The sequence below is a fragment of the Cetorhinus maximus genome, chromosome 9 (assembly GCF_964194155.1).
Source record: "Cetorhinus maximus chromosome 9, sCetMax3.hap1.1, whole genome shotgun sequence".
Taxonomy (NCBI): Eukaryota; Metazoa; Chordata; class Chondrichthyes; order Lamniformes; family Cetorhinidae; genus Cetorhinus; species Cetorhinus maximus.
In genome coordinates, this window is record NC_135887.1 from 143,657,327 (window position 1) to 143,671,232 (window position 13,906).

Below are 13,906 nucleotides of genomic sequence, written 5' to 3' on the forward strand. Positions count from 1 at the left end.
GGAGGACTCAAAATGTCAACTGTGCTCTTCTCCGCCGATGCTGCCAGACCTGCTGAGTTTTTCCAGGTATTTCTGTTTTTGTTTTGGATTTCCAGCATCCGCAGTTCTTTGCTTTTACCACCAACCATCTATATTGTTTTGGAGATTATGTCTATCCTCTACACTATCCACTACTCGGCCAATCTTTGTGTCATCTGCAAATTTCCCAATCGTGCCCCCCACGTTCACGTCCAAATCGTTAATATATAACACAAACAGCAAGGGTCCCAACACCGAGCCCTGTGGAACACCACTTGAGACAACTTTCCATTCGCAAGGGCATCCATCGACCATTGCTCTTTGTTTCCTGTTACAAAGCCAACCTTTTATCCAATTTGCCACATTACCCTGAATCCCATGGGCTTTTACTTTCCTGACCAATTTGCCATGTGTGACTTATAGAATATCTTGGGGTTTTCCCTACTTTTACTAGCCAGAGCTTTCTCATATCCCCTCTTTGCTCTCCTTATTGCTTTCTTAAGCTCCACCCTGCACTTCCTGTACTCCACTAATGCCTCCGTTGATTTGCTTCCCTTGTATCTGCTAAAAGTCTCTCTTTTCCTTCTCATCGTAACCTGAATATCTCTGGTCATCCATGGTTCTCTGGGCTTGTTTCTCCTTCCTATCATCCTAGAGGGAACATGTTGAGCCTGTCCCCTCCCCATTTCCTTTTTGAACACCCCCATTGTTCCTCTGTAGATTTCCCCACAAGTAACTGTTCCCAGTCTACCTTGGCCAGATCCTGCCTTATTTTACTAAAGTCCACTCTCCCCAATCCAAAACATTTTTTTGCAACTTGTCGATTTCTTTGTCCATAACAAACTTAAACTGTACCATGTTGTGGTCGCTATCGCTAAAATGCTCACCCACCACCTCATCCATCTGTCCGGCTTCATTCCCCAGAATTAGGTCCAGCAATGCACCATCCCTTGTTGGACCCTCTACATATTGACCTAAAAAGTTCTCCTGTACACATTTCAAGAAATCCACTCTATTCAAGCCCTTAACACTATGTCTATCCCAATTAATGTTGGGAAAGTTGAAATCACCTAATATAATTACCCTCTTATTATTGTTTTTACACACCTCCACAAATTGTGCACATATTTGCTCCTCAATTTCCCACTGACTATCTGGGGGTCAATAATAAACACCTAACAATGTGGTTGCCCCTTTTTTATTCCTAAGGTCTACCCACAAAGCTTCATTCAATGCCCCCTTCAAGATATCATCTCTCCTTACTGCAGTAACTGACTCCTTAACTAACAATGCAACGCCTCCTCCTCTTTTACCCCCTCCCCTGTCTCGGCTGAAGATTCTATATCCCGGAATGTTGAGCTGCCAATCCTGCCCTTCCCTCAACCACGTCTCAGTGATGGCTAATATATCACAATTCCACATGTCAATCCTCACCCCTAACTCATCCGTTTTACCTGTAATAATCCTGGCATTAAAGTAGGGGCCATCCAGCCTTACCTTACTCCCTTGAAACTTAATGCAGCTGTATTCCCTCTGACTTGATTATTTTACTGTATTATGATGTGTCCCTATTCTGCTAACATTCTGTATCCCCTCCCCCTGCCGAATTAGTTTAAACTCCTCCCAACAGCACTAGCATACCCGCCCGTAAGGATGTTAGTCCCGCTCTGGTTCAGATGTAGACCGTCCCGCTTGTACAGGTCCCACCTTCCCCAGAAACGGTCCCATGATCCAGGAATCTAAAACCCTCCCTCCTGCACCAACTCTTAAGCCATGTATTCATCTGCGCTATTCTCCTATTTCTGAGCTCGCTAGCACGTGGCACTGGGAGTAATCCAGAGATTACAACCCGAGAGGTCTTGCTTTTTAGTCTACTGCCTAACTCCCTGAATTCTTGATGCAAGACCTCATCCCTCTTTCTACCTATGTCATTGGTACCAACATGTACCATGACCTCTGCCTTATCACCCTCCCCCTTCAGGATGCCCTGCAGCTGTTCAGTAACATCCCGGACCCTGGCACCAGGGAGGCAACACACCATCCTGGAGTCACGTTGACAGTCACAGTAGCGCCTATCTGTTCCCCTGACTATAGAATCCCCTATTACTATTGCTCTTCCTCCCCTCCTGTACAGACAGGCTGTTTATGGTCCCAGAGTCTTGGCTCTGTCCGCACTCCCTGGAGGAGCCAGCGCCCTCATCAGCCTCCAAATCGAAATACCGATTTGCGAGCGGGACCCCAGGGGACTCCTGAACTACCTGCCTGTTTTTCTTGGACTGCCTGGTGGTCACCCATTCCCTTCCTTCCTCAAGTCCCTTCATCTGCGGTGTGACCCCCTCTCTAAACGTGCTATCCACAATGCTCTCAGATTCGCGGATGCTCCACAGTGTCCCCAGCCGCCGTTCCAGCTCTGAAACCCGAGCTTCCAGGAGCTGCAGCTGGACACACTTCCTGCACACATGCTGGTCCCGGGCACTGGAAATGTTCCCGGTTTCCCACATGGAGAACAAGGAGCACACCACGGCTTTGAGCGCTCCTGCCATGACTTATCCCTTCAAATTAAACCTTTTAAGTCAATTATTCTAGGGTCCTTCTTTCCTGATCCTCGTTAATGTAGAATATACAAACTGTAAACCACAAAAAGTCTTAAACTATAAGCGATTTGTGGGAGAGACAAAAACTAGGGACTATATGTGGGGTCAAGGGTTATGGGGGACAGGCAGGAAAGTGGAGTTAAGGCCACAATCAGATCAGCCATGATCTTATTGAATGCAGGCTCAAGGGGTCATTTTGCCTCCTCCTCCTATTTCTTATGTTCTTTGTTTTCATTTTCTTATTAAATGTTAGATTCACTGAGGTGATGTTCGCCCCCACCATCTCCCCCCCAACAGCTGAAATGTTGGGCCCTGCCTCCACATGGGCTGGGGAAACCTGACCTGAATTTACACCTGTCAACCTGTTTATTTGGCTCAGATCTTGGTTTCCACCCTCACCTGGGAGGAAGTCCCTCCTCCAAAAGCTGCTGACCACTGCTGGGTTGGGGGGGGGCAGGGGGTGGGGTGGGGGGGGTGTGGTGGGGGTGAGGAGGGGTGGGTGGTGAGGGGGGTGGGGGTGGGGACGTGCCTCTGATGGGCAGCGAGTGCTCAAACAGGGGCAAACCCCCAGCCTGCTGTTAACACCACATGGACTGAACATCTACCTCCATTGGTAAAACACTAACAGCGGGTGGGAGGAGGCTGTGAATTGGCTACCTAATAGCCTCAATAGGAAACTCTTTCAAGTTATCAACAGTCACAGATTGCAACTCTTTCGAGTACAATCACAGTTCTTGGTTTCCGGGAGTGGGACATGAACCCACAACCCTCTGATTCAAAGGCGAGGGTGCTATGAACTGAGCCACAGCTGACACCTCCGCCTCAATAGGAAGGTGGACTGACTGACACTGACACTTAACCCGTCACTGGTTCCAGCGCTCCATGCCAATGCCAATTCGATGCCACCACTCCCCCACTTGCCAGCCCCTGCTCGCAACAGGGTGGGAGAGAGCAGTACACTTCCAGCCATTGTTACTGAAAAAACCCAAGAAAGAATTTGGGAGAAACTTCTTTACTGAGAGAGTGGTTAGAATGTGGAGCTCACTGCCACATGGGGTGGTTGGGATCAATAACATAGATTTAAGGGGAAGCTGGATAAGAGCATGAGGGAGAGAGAACTCGAGTGATATGTTAATAGGGTGAATGAAGTCCGGCGGGAGAAGGTTTGTGTGGAACACTGAGATCGACCTGTTGGCGAGTGGCCTGTTTATGCTCTGTAATTTCACATCAATCTGTAAGACATGGCAGGGCGTAAGTGTATCATATACTATTAGCACTATACACTATAAACCTATACACTATAAACCTATACACTATAAACCTATACAATATAACCCTACACATCCTATACATTGACCCTATTGACACAACAGCAAATTTGTCTGAGAAAAAAGCAAGTAGCATCAACAAAATGTATTAACATCCAAAGCCTGACTGGTAATGTTGCAGAAATAGAACCAATTTGGATTGTTTCAAGAATAGTTATTGTTAAATCTGTAAAATTGAGACTATTGGAATTAATTATGAAGACGACTAGCAAGTGGCTCATTGCACAAGTAATGTTGACATTTCACAAAGCACCTACTGTTCTTGCAACTCCCAATCGTCAGGTGCACAGTTCCAAGTACATCTTTTAGCACATTTTCTAATGAGTGCTGGCCATTGCTGCCTGATATTTCACTTGTGTGAAGTGTCAGTGCTGCAGGAACGAAAGGTAGCATTCTCAGAACACAAGAAACCTCTAGATTTTTTCATAGCGCAGGATTTTCGGTTCGGTGGATGCATTGCCGACATGCCCAAGCATGAAATAGCGTGCGATGACATCGGGCGAGCATCCCGAAGTCATCACTCACTTGCAGGACATTTCAGTCGACAGGCACACGTGAGAGTCGGCAGCCCACCCACCAACGATTAAGAGGCCTATTGAGGCCATTAATCAATTCATCCACCTGTATTTTTCGCTGCCGGTTGGTGGGCGTTTGGATTTTTTAGGAAACCTCATCCACGGGCGGAATGACATTTTCGTAATTAAATGTTAAAAAACTTGGGGACAGAATTTTTCAAATATACATGTTAAGGTGAGTGCGTCCACTGTGTGTACATTCTTTCTGGATTTTTAAAAACTTTATTCATTGGTTTAATATTCTTCAGCTCCCTGCCTTCAGGGAGCTTCCAGTGCGTGCTCCCCTGTGTTCACACTCCTCCCGCCCCCACCCCAGGAATGCTGAGCTTCTCAGAGCACCTTTCGGGTTGGCTGACTGTTAATTAGCCAGCCAGCGTAAAATCGCGGTCAGGGGCCGATCGCGGGCGGTGGGCCATTTCCTATCCACTCATGGGCCCACCTGCCGTGCCCGCCCGATGACCTGAAAATCATGCCCATAGCATCAACCCGATAACTCCAATTATAATTATAAGGTAGTGGGGAGGGTACAGGCTCACCATGTTCCCTCTAGGGTGATAGGAAGGAGTAACAAGCACAGAGAACCATGGATGACCAGAGATATTCAGGATACGATGAGAAGGAAAAGAGAGGCTTTTAGCAGGTACAAGGGAAGCAAATCAGCGGAGGCATTAGTGGAGTACAGAAAGTGCAGGGTGGACCTTAAGAAAGCAATTAGAACAAAGAGGGGATATGAGAAAGCTCTGGCTGGGAAAAGTAGGGAAAATCCCAAGATATTCTATATGTATATCAATGGGAAGAGGATAACCAGGGAAAGAGTAGGGCCCATTAGGGACCAAGGGGGCAATCTATGGGTGAAACCAGAGGACATCGCTAGAGTGTTGAACGAATACTTCACATCCGTCTTCACCCAAAAGAATGAGGATGAAGGTATGGAACTTGGGGAGAGGGACCACGAGGTTCTTGAGCAAATTGATATAGGGAGTGACAAGGTATTGGAGGTGTTGGCAGGCTTAAAAGTGGACAAATCTCCAGGCCCGGATGATTTGTGCCCCAGACTACTGAGGGAGGCAAAGGAGGAGATCGCAGGGGCTCTGACCCAAATTTTTAATTCCTCTCTGGCCACGGGGGAGGTGCCAGAGGACTGGAGAACAGCTAATGTGGTTCCACTATTTAAGAAGGGTTGTAGAGAGAAGCCAGGGAACTACAGGCCAGTGAGTCTCACGTCAGTGGTAGGGAAACTGTTGGAGAAAATTCCGAAGGAGAGAATCTATCTCCACTTGGAGAGGCAAGGTTTGATCAGGGATCGTCAGCATGGCTTTGTCAGAGGAAGATATGGACAGGATCGTCAAATGGGCAGATAAGTGGCAGATGGAATTTAACCCTGTAAAGTGTGAGATGATACACTTTGGAAGGAGTAATTTGACATGGAAGTATTCAATGATCGGCATGACGCTTGGAAGTTCTGAGGAACAAAGGGACCTTGGCGTGTGTGTCCATAGATCTCTGAAGGCGGAGGGGCATGTTAGTAGGGGGTGAAAAAGGCATATGGGACACTTGCCTTTATCAATTGAGGCATAGATTACAAAAGTAGGGAGGTCATGTTGGAGTTGTATAGAACCTTGGTGAGGCCACAGCTGGAGTACTGTGTGCAGTTCTGGTTGCCACATTATAGGAAGGATGTGATTGCACTGGAGGGGGTGCAGAGGAGATTTACCAGGATGTTGCCTGGGATGAAACATTTAAGTTATGAAGAGAGGTTGGATAGATTTGGGTTGTTTTCGTTGGAGCAGAGAAGACTGAGGGGGCGACCTGATCGAGGTGTACAAGATTATGAGGGGCATGGACAGGGTGGATAGGGGGCAGCTGTTCCCCTTAGTTGAAGGGTCAGTCATGAGGGGACATAAGTTCAAGGTGAGGGGCAGGATGTTTAGGGGGAATGTGAGGAAAAACCTTTTTACCCAGAGGGTGGTGATGGTCTGGAATGCAGTGCCTGGGAGGGTGGTGGAGGCGGGTTGCCTCACATCCTTTAAAAAGTACCTGGATGAGCACTTGGCACGTCATAACATTCAAGGCTATGGGCCAAGTGCTGGTAAATGGGATTAGGTAGGCAGGTCAGGTGTTTCTCACATGTTGGTGCAGACTCAATGGGCCGAAGGGATCTTCTGCACTGTGATTCTGTGATAGCCTGGAGCAGGAGTACATGGTGTGAGGGGATCGGCAGACATTAATTCATCTGGCTCCTTGCAGCTGGAGGGTCAAGAGGCTTTAACTAAGGACAGGAGTGACATTTTCCACCACCAAGGTCAGGGTGGGACACTCTGCCAGCATGTGTCTCCATTAGTTATGGCGCTGAGGTGATGACAGTTGCAGAGGGGGAGGGGCGCTAGTTTACGTCTGAGATTTACTTTTGGGGGCCTGGATGAGCACTCCAGCTCTCCCTGACCCACAAGGAAGCCTTCAAAAAGATAAATCTTACCTCGGTCTCTTCTGGTTATGGCCCTGCTGCTGCCGGTTCTTCCTGGTGGCTCCGGTACTGGGTGGGGTTTCCTCGAGCTTCAATTAAAATCTCACGCAGGTCTAGATGATGTCATTGGAGCACAACTTTGACATTGTAATTCAGTTCCTGCGTGTTTGACGTGAGCTGCTCTCCTGAAGATAGTACCCGCAGCAGTTAAATCATCAGCCAGTGTAAATGGTTCAGGAGTTCCTAAACTCGATGTTAAACTCTTACATGCACCGTTCCTGCTGATTTGGACAGCATTAAGATCCAGTAAAGGAATTCAGTAAATCCTAGAACCCCACTTGTGACCATGCCTGTGATTAAATTACTGAACTATTGCATTTTTTTCTGCACTTACCCATTTCATTTGGTTTCTCTATGGTCAGTCCAGCTGAAGCGGTGTTTGTGTTAATGCAGAGAGAAGTGAAGTGACTCTCGGTAACCGTGTTGTGAAGTTTAAATGTGGTCTCCCTAATAAGGACTAGCATGGAGAGTTTTTACCCCTGCCCAAAATAGACCTGGTATACAGTAACCCAATCTGTTCGTTTGATATGACCCTTTACAGCTGGTAATCCCATCAAATGTCCTCTGCTAAAATTCGACAGTAGAGTTTTACATTATGGCTCTTAGAAGTAAATTATTTTATGTAACATAAATTTTAAAACCCACAAAACTACTTAATGGTATCCGTACGTCATAATCATTGGTCCTTTAAGAGTTGTAGAACTTCCATTTTTTTATTTAATTATGGCAACAAGTGATTCCACTTTATGAATCATTTAAATTCAAATGAGCAACAAAATTCTCCAACAAAAATACCAAATTAAAATTAAAGGTTGTTCCTGAATTTCTGAAAGTCTGGTAAATCCTGAGGAGCTGACTCCAGGTGTGGGCAGTGAGCTCGCCTCCCTCATTCACATCCACTGATATGTGGTAGTTGCCATGTATCACTTTTCAGTTCTGCACTCACAGGGTTTAATAACAATGGATATTTTCTTTAAACTAGAGTCAGGTCAGCAGCTGTGTGCTGGTGTTCAGCATTAGCACCAGGACCTCTCGGTCTCAGTTTCTGATCTCATTTGTGTCAAATTGGAGTTGCTGAGTGGGAGCTGCTGTTTCTCCCAACAGAGAGTCACCCCGGCTGTGTCAGTCTCCGTAGCTCCTCTTTGTGGTGCAGTTGCATTACTGGGTGTCTGGCATCCTCCTTTGCACCCATCGTCTCAGTTACAAAACTTAAAAATTACAACTACATGGACAAGGAGGGAGTGCTTTTTTGTTATTTATTTACTTTAAAACAAATGGCTCCTGGTCAGATGTGCAGGTCATTTCCAGCAATTGTTAATAATTCTAAGAATGTTGAAAATATCCTTTATCAATTAACTTTCACTGTTACTATGAGGGATACCTTTTACCCGGAATCCGTTCTCTGCTATCATTGCTACCTTGTGTCAATGCTCCCAATGACCAGACCAAGTGATTTGTTGGGCTAAGCTATTTATAATTGGTCAACTTGATTCAGAATCTAACGTTTTCACTCCCTTTTGCAAAATTGCTGTATTAAGGCAGTAAATGGATGGTAAATGTAAATATTTACCCAATTTATCACATGATCTCAAACTTGCCCGAACTCCCCAGTAGGAAGTCAGCACTCTATTAATTGTATAGTTATCAAATATAGCTCAAATGTTCTGTGACTCAGGTTTAGAGATATAGTGTCCTCCTCTTTTTTTTAATCTTATCTTCCATTTTTTTCCCTTTGGTAGCTTCTCAGCCACTCCCTGAACAAGAGGTTCTGTGAATGACAAGTTCTCTCATCATCCCCCACACAATCGGTGACAAACACTCTCACTCCTTTCTCCCTCTCTGTGAAGAAATGCCTCACCTCTCATCAATGCTTCTTCACTTCCACTCCATTTCCCATTGCCCAGCAAAGGAACAAATTCAGTCTAGGGGTGAATGAGCGCAGTCCCACTGGGCTCAATCTTACAGGCCGCTTGTGGTTGGGAAGAAGGATGGTGGACCCGTAAATGAAGGGGCTGTGCCTTCAGCAGCGTCCCCCCCCAAGCACACCACACCCCACTCCCCCACCCCACCCCCCCCCCCCACCCCCCCCCCACCCCCCCACCCCCCCAACACCCCCCCCCACCCCCCCCCACCCCCCCCCACCCCCCCACCCCCCCCCACCCCCACCCCCCCCCCCCACCCCCACCCCCCCCACCCCCCACCCCCCACCCCCCCCCCCCCCCCACCCCCACCCCACCCCCCCCCCCACCCCCCCCCACCCCCACCCCCCCCCCCCACCCCACCCCACCCCACCCCACCCCACCCCCACCCCACCCCCCCACCCCCACCCCCCACCCCCACCCTCACCCCCACCCCCACCCCACCCACCCCACCCCCACCCCCACCCCCCCCCACCCCACCCCACCCCACCCCCACCTCACCCCACCCCCCCACCCCCCCACCCCACCCCACCCCACCCCCCACCCCACCCACCACCCCACCACCCACCCCACCCCACCCCACCCCACCCCCCACCCCCCACCTCACCCCCCACCCACCCCCACCCCCCCCACCCCCACCCCCACCCCCCCCGCCCCCCCACCCCCCACCCTACCCCCCACTCCACCCCACCCCACCCCACCCCCCCACCCCACCCCACCCCCCCCACCCCCCCACACCCCCACCCCACCACCCCACCCCACCCCACCCCACCACCCCACCCCACCCCCACCCCACCCCCCCACCCCACCTCACCCCCACCCCACCCCACCCACCCCACCCCCACCCCCCGCACCCCACCCCTACCCCACCCACCCCCCACCTCACCCCACCCCCACCCCACCCCCCCACACCCCCACCCCACCCCACCCACCACCCCACCACCCCACCCCACCCCACTCCACCCCACCCCACCCCCCACCTCACCCCCACCCCACCCACCCCCCACACCCCACCCCCACCCCACCCCGCCCCCCCCACACCCCCACCCCACCCCACCCCACCACCCCACCCCACCCCACCCCACCCCCACACCACCCCCCCACACCACCCCACCCCACCCCACCACCCCACCCCACCCCACCCCACCCCACCACCCCACCCCACCCCACTCCACCCCACCCCACCACCCCACCTCACCCCCACCCCACCCCCCCACACCCCCACCCCACCCCACCCCACCACCCCACCCCACCCCACCCCACCCCACCCCACCACCCCACCCCACCCCACTCCACCCCACCCCACCACCCCACCTCACCCCCACCCCACCCCCCAACACCCCCACCCCACCCCACTCCACCACCCCACCCCACCCCACTCCACCCCACCCCACCCACCCCACCCCCACCCCCCGCACCCCACCCCCACCCCACCCCCCCACCCCCACCCCACCCCCCCACCCCCACCTCACCCCCACCTCACCCCCACCCCACCCCACCCTCAGTCTATAATCCACTCTGCCTTACCGCTACAGCTTTGCTTGAATTTATCAAACTCCTGATGAATAAGGAACATTAATGAAACAGCAGAGGGTGGTTCTTGTTTGAATATTATTGCTACTCATTCCATAAGAACTTTCTCAAGGAATATGGTGAAAGACAGCAGTGCCCCACCAACAGCAATGAAATAAATAACCAATTAAAATATTTTAGTTGGTGGTTGGGGAGATAAATATTGGCAAGGACAATGGAAGAACTCCTTCGAATAGTACTATGGAATCTTTTACCCCTGCCTGAGAGAGCAGCTGGGTGAGCCCAGTTTACTGTCACCTCCGAAAGTCCCGGCTGAGATTATGTGCTGAAGTCCTGGAGTGGGGTTTAAGCCCGTGATATTCTGACACGGAGGTGAGTGTGTTGCTGCTGAGCTGAGACTGACACATTTCGCTGTGTGTTTGCCCTGTCTAGATGCTGACAGCCCCGCTGTGCGTTTTCATCTTTTAATTCAGGGGAATAACTTTTGCTCCGTTCGTTATATTTAACGAGTAATAAGAGGTTCAGTGTAACACCAGAAACATCACTTCATACACCCCAGATTTTCATCATTTGCAGTTTTCCCTTCTAATTCTATCGATAAACAAGCTTGTGTCTCACTCTTAAATAGCCACAGATAAAAGCTGCTTATCCAGCCTGCAGTTAATTATTACAAAGATGTCCACAAGATGGCAGCTCAATACAGTCATTTCAACTACTTAAAGGTGTAAGAACAATCTTAAACCTACAGCAATTTCAAGAATTTGTTACTTCAGTTTTAGTTAAAATGAAAAATTTTAAAATGGATATTGTCCAAGTCTTGTTGCATTTGGACATGGACTGCTTCAGTATCTGAGGAGTTGCGAATGGTGCTGAACATTGTGCAATCATCAGCGAACATCCCCACTTCTGACCTTATGATGGAAGGAAGGTCATTGATGAAGCAGCTGAAGATGGTTGGGCCGGGAACATTACCCTGAGGAACTCCTGCAGTGATGTCCTGGAGCTGAGGTGATTGACATCCAACAACCACAACCATCTTCCTTTGTTCTAGGTATGACTCCAACCAGCGGAGAGTTTTCCCCCTGATTCCCATTGACCCCAGTTTTGCCAGGGCTCCTTGATGCCACACTCGATCAAATGCTGCCTTGATGTCAAGGGCAGTCACTCTCATCTCACCTCTGGAGTTCAGCTCTTTTGACCATGTTTGAACCAAGGCTGTAATGAGGTCAGGAGCTGAATGGCCCTGGCAGAACCCAAACTGGGCATCAATGAGCAGGTTATTGCTAAGTAAGTGCCGCTTGATAGCACTGTTGATGACCCCTTCCATCACTTTACTGATGATGGAGAGTAGACTGATGGGGCTCCACCAACTTGCCTTTGACTAACCCTGGACACACCCAGGCACAGCTTCCCCTTACCCAGAGTATACACATACACACAGAAATATAAAACTATACTCATATCATCACATGGACAGGTTAGGCTTGTAGCCACTGGAATTTAGAACAGTAAGAATTGATTGAAATCTTTAAGATCCTGAGGGGTCTTGACAGGGTGGATGTGGAGAGGATGTTTCCTCTTGTGGAAGAATCTAGAACTAGGGGTCATGGTTTAAAAATAAGGGGTCACTCATTTAAGACAGGGATGAGGAGAAATTTTTCTCTCAGAGGATTGAGTTTTTGGAACTCTTCAAAAGGCGGTGGAAGCAGAGTCTTTGAATATTTTTAAGGTAAAGCTAGATAGATTCTTGATAAACGAGGGGGTGAAAGTTTATCCGGGGTAGGCAGATATGTAGAGTGGAGGTTACAATCAGATCAGCCATGATCTAATTGAATGGCGGAGCAGGCTCGAGGGGCCGAATGGCCTAACCTGCATATATTGTGGTTGCATTAAAAATCTATGTTTTTATTAAATTCCCTAGATTCTGGAGAGGTTCTATCAGATTGGGAAATAGTGAATGTGATGCCTCTATTCAAGATAGGGAGGGCGACAGAAAGCAGCAAACTACAGGCAAGTTAGCTTAACATCTGTCGTAGGAAATTGCCGGAATCTATTATTAAGGAGGTTATCGGAGGGCACTTAGAAAATCTCAGTATAATCAGGCAGAGTCGACATGGTTTTGTTAAAGGGAAATCATGTTTGACTAACTTATTAGAGTTCTTTGAGGAAGTAACAAGCAATGTGGATAAGGGGAATCTGTAGATGTGCTGTACTTAGATTTCCAGAAGGCATTTGGCAAGGTGCTGAGTCAAAGGTCACTATGCAAAATAAGAACTAATGGCGTAGGGGGTAACATATTAGCATGAATAGAGGATTGGTTAGAGGATTTGGGTGTCCTGGTACATAAATGACAAAAAGTTAGTGTGCAGGTACAGCAAGTGATTAGGAAGGCAATGGTGTTTATTACAAGGGGAATGGAATATAAAAGTAGGGATCTTTCCTACAACTGTACCTGCTTGTGGTGAGACTGTGTACAGTTTTGGTCTCCTTATTTAAGAAACAATATAAATGCATTAGGAACAGTTCAGAGAAGGTTCACTCGACTGCTTCCTGGGATGCTGGTTATGAGGAAAGGTTGAACAGGTTGGGCCTGTATCTATTGGAGTTGGGAAGATTGCGAGGTGATCTTATTGAAACATATAAGATCCTGAGGGGACTGGACAGGGCGGATGCTGAAAGGATGTTTCCCTTCGTGGGAGAGACTGGAACTAGGGACATGGTCAAAAATAAGGGGTCTCCCATTTAAGATGAAGGTGAGGAAAAAAATTTTCTCTCAGAGGGCTCTGAATCTGTGGAAGTCTTTTCTCCAGAGAGCGGTGGAGACAGGGTCATTGAATATTTTAAGGCTGAATTAGATAGGTTCTTGATTGACAAGGGAGTCAAAGTGTATAGGGGGTAGGAAGGAAAGTGGAGCTGGGGCCACCATCTACAAGATGCACTGCAGAAATTCGCCAAGGCTCCTTAGACAGCACCTTCCAAACCCACAACCACTAGAAGGACAAGGGCAGCAGATAGATGGGAACACCACCACTTGGAAGTTCCCCTCCAAGTCACTCACCATCCTGACTTGGAAATATATCAGCTGTTCCTTCACTGTCTCTGGGTCAAAATCCCAGAACTCCATCCCCAACAGCACTGTGGGTGTACCTACACCACATAGACTGCAGTGGTTCAAGAAGGCAGCTCACCACCACCTTCTCAAGGGCAATTAGGGATGGGCAATAAATGCTGGCCCAGCCAGTGAAGCCCACATCCCATGGACGACTAAAAAAATCAGCCATGATCTTATTGAATGGTGGAGCAGTCTTGAGAGGCTAAATTTCCTACTCCTGTTCCTAATTCGTAACTTCATCTGTTTTCATATGAAATTGTTATTCAATTTATGTGTCAACATAAAATTAAACACAACCTACTG

At 49.0% G+C, this 13,906-nt stretch overlaps 1 long non-coding RNA gene across 1 annotated transcript in view; it reads right to left on the reverse strand.

Moving 5' to 3' along the window:
- The window catches only part of LOC144685049 (uncharacterized), a 28,280-nt gene extending 20,890 nt beyond the window's left edge, over positions 1-7,390 (reverse strand). Inside the window, exon 1 of the long non-coding RNA XR_013577608.1 lies at positions 6,992-7,390. This is a non-coding gene — a long non-coding RNA (uncharacterized LOC144685049). The remainder of the gene's footprint in view (positions 1-6,991) is intronic.
- Between the last annotated feature and the right edge of the window lie 6,516 nt (positions 7,391-13,906).